The 3,256-nt window shown below is 34.9% G+C and overlaps 1 protein-coding gene across 2 annotated transcripts in view; it reads left to right on the top strand.

Moving 5' to 3' along the window:
- The window catches only part of LOC105295907, a 108,669-nt gene that overhangs the window by 2,497 nt on the left and 102,916 nt on the right, over positions 1 to 3,256 (top strand). For both annotated transcript variants that reach the window (XM_023533939.1, XM_023533938.1), the window contains exon 2: positions 2,749 to 2,827. The gene's annotated coding sequence lies outside the window, so the exon portion shown is untranslated. The remainder of the gene's footprint in view (positions 1 to 2,748; positions 2,828 to 3,256) is intronic.

The following is a 3,256-nucleotide window of genomic DNA, read 5'->3' as shown; positions in this document are numbered from 1 at the left end:
TAGGATTTATATTCTCCATTGTAAACAATATACTTTTATTTTCTACTGGAAACTAACAAACTTCACCAGGATGTGCTTTACTTTTGTTTTTAATGGTCATATTTAGTTGTCCTCTTCTTTTAGTACCTTTTCTTCTATTAATGCTTAACTTTTTACTATTGGGGTCTAGTCTTCAGTAATATGACTTTTGTACATGTAAGTTCTCATTCTTTCTTTCTTAACAATCGCCATTTTAATTGCTTTGACTTGCTTAGCAGAGTCCATTTTACATTGTGATATTTCTAAAACAGTTTTCTTTCTTAAGAATATCAGACAACATTCCTTTCTTTCTGATAAGAATATCAGAAGTGGTTTTCACCTTCCTTTTCTGTGCTGAGTGCTACCAGCATTTTTCATCTCCTACTATGTTTTATTCTTTTTATTTCCTTTGTTATAGTTCTTTCTCAGTCTAAGTTGTCCATACTTTCTCGAAGCATGAAGTATTTATATAAAATGATCTTATTTCTCCTGAAACATTTATTCTAATACAAATTCTTCAACTGCTTTTGGATCTTTTTCACCCTAATTTTGGTGGGAATGACAGTAAAACAGTGTAAGGAGAGCATCTATGCATAAGTCCCTTGTAAGTTACTTCTGGACATTACTTATTGTGTATGAGAACAGCTTTCCAAGCTAGTCGTTTATTCAAACATAGTTTTGGAAGGGAAAGTTATAGTAATATAGACAAGCCAGGAATTTTCAATCTTTTTACTAGGCGTAATATGATATTGTTGAAGGATTTTAAGAAAGAAGTAAACTATATATGCACACATTAAGAAGAATGCAAGTAGAATTTGTGTAAAATATGAAAGGAGATATTATATAAATATGATAACATTTTCAAACAACTGATAAGGAGAAAAATCTATCATCTGCCTCTAAACACCTATGCAGAACTCCTTAATGTCAGCTGATTTTCAGAAAAGACTTTTCTGATGTATTCAATCAGTCTCCACCTCCTGTAACTTCCATCAGGACATGCACAATTCAACAGAACAAACAGAAAAAGGTCAAAACACATAAATCTCTTCACAATAAGCGTTTTTCTAACAGACCCATTTTTCTAACAGATCCCCGCTGAGATACTCTTAAGCATCCTAGAAGTCCTGTTGTTTGGTTGAGAAAAACCAAACTATAGCTTTAAAACTTTGAAGTGACTTTATTTAGTGTGACTATACTACTCTAGACATCAATTTTAATTTTTCTGAAATCTAAAAATAAGTTTACAGTAATACCCTAGGCTTTATCTTTAGACCACAGTATTCCTGGAATTACCCTTGGTTTGGCATATGGGCACAAACCATTTATTAACGTTATCATCATTTGCCATCTGGAGAGCCTAGGCATTTTAAAATTAATGAAGTCTTGGTTCCATTTGATTTAAAACATTCTTTCCTCAAGTTTTCTCTCCTTCGCATTTCAAAACATAAAGAAAAAACCAGGCCACACTGTCAACACTTTGCTTAGAAATCCCCTAGCTAGATCAGCCTATTTAATTAGGGAGATTTTCTGCTTTCCACATAACTGCAGATAACAGAATTGCTAAATTTTCTGATAGTGTTTAACAAAGATCTTTCCTCCAGTTTCCAATAACAGGTTCTTTACTTGATTTTAAGCCCTCACTAAATCACCCACAAAGTCCAGATTTCTACTAAAAATTTGTTTCAAAGGAATTTGGGCATTCTGGAACATACTTCTCAAAATCCTTCCAGTCTCTGCTTATTCTCTGTTCCAAAACTACTCTCACATTTTCGATATTTGTTATGGCAACACATTGTGCTCCATACTAAAAGATGTTATTAATTATCAAGCTTCTTACAAAATGACCTCAGCCACAGAATAAAAAAACAAAACAAACACTTATTATCTCAGTTCCCATAGCTCAGGAATTTAAGCACAGAGTAGTTGGGTGCCTCTGATTTGGGGCTTTTTACAGTCTGCAATCAAGGTTGACCAGGGTCAGTGATCTCAAGGTTAACTAGAAGAGGATCCACTGCCAAGTTCATGCAAAGGAAGTTGGCAGGCCTCAGATGGCCAGACACAACAATTCCCTTCTAGTGAGACACTCCATATGGCTATTCACAACATGGCAGCTTACCTCCCCTAGGGTAAAGGCTCTTAGAGTGTTATGGGTTGAATAGTGTCCCCAAAGAAAATATGTTGAAATCTTAACCTCAGTACCTCAGAATATGATCTCATTCAGGCATGGGGCCCTTGTAGGTATAATTAATTAAAGTGAGGTCATATGGGAGTAGGTGGGCCCTTAATTGAAAATGACTAGGTGTCCTTATAAAAAGAGAGAAATTTGGACACACTCAATAACAGTAGGAAGAATGCCTTCTGATGACGGAAGCAGAGTTTAGAATTATGCAGATACAGACTGAGGAATGCCAAAGATTCCCGACGACACCAGAAGCTAAGAGAGTCATGGAACAGATTCTCCTAATAGAGTGTGATCTTCCTCACAGCTTGATTTCAGAATTTTAGCCTCCGGAACTGTGAAAAAATTAATTTCTGTTGTTTTAAGTCACCCAGTTTGTGGTAATTTTTTATAGCAGCCCTAGGAAACAAAAAGGGAGAGAGAAAGAGAGAGGAGGAAGAGAGAGAGAGAGAGAGAGACAGAGAGAGAGAGAGAGAGACAGAGAGAGAGAGAGAGAGAAGACGCAGTCTCTTTTAATCTCAATACTGACACATATCTTTTTTGTCTAGTGTCAAAGGGAAAAGATTACGTGATGATGTGAATACCAGAATTCCAGGAGGCTGGCATGACTCCAGACCATCTTAGAGGGTACGTATCTATATGTCCCATTAGATTGTTAAGAATAGGAATTAGTTCATTCTACTATATATTCACTATAGCCTAAAACTGTGATTGGCACATATACTATATTCACAATTATGTTTTGATATTCACTAATTAAACACAATGGAATTTGCAAAATTAAATATTATTTACTTTTATAATCAGAATAATCTTCAACACTGACCTAAAAACATCCGTTATCAGTCAGAACAGTTTAAACTATGCTGTGACTCTGGTTTCTCAGTCTTTAAAAGTCATATTAAATTTAGACATTTTCACATATTGTAAGTCATACTCATTATGCCCTCAATATAAACACGGGTAAAATTTCCTCATAGATCTTGAAACCACATTAGATGTTTTTGCACTTGAAAAATAGTTCGTGTTGTCTTGGTTTAACTCTTTTCACATATT

The sequence above is a fragment of the Pteropus vampyrus genome, unplaced genomic scaffold (genome assembly GCF_000151845.1).
Source record: "Pteropus vampyrus isolate Shadow unplaced genomic scaffold, Pvam_2.0 Scaffold116, whole genome shotgun sequence".
NCBI lineage: Eukaryota > Metazoa > Chordata > Mammalia > Chiroptera > Pteropodidae > Pteropus > Pteropus vampyrus.
Note: the sequence above shows the minus strand (reverse complement) of the source record. Positions and strands in the feature narration are given on the sequence as shown.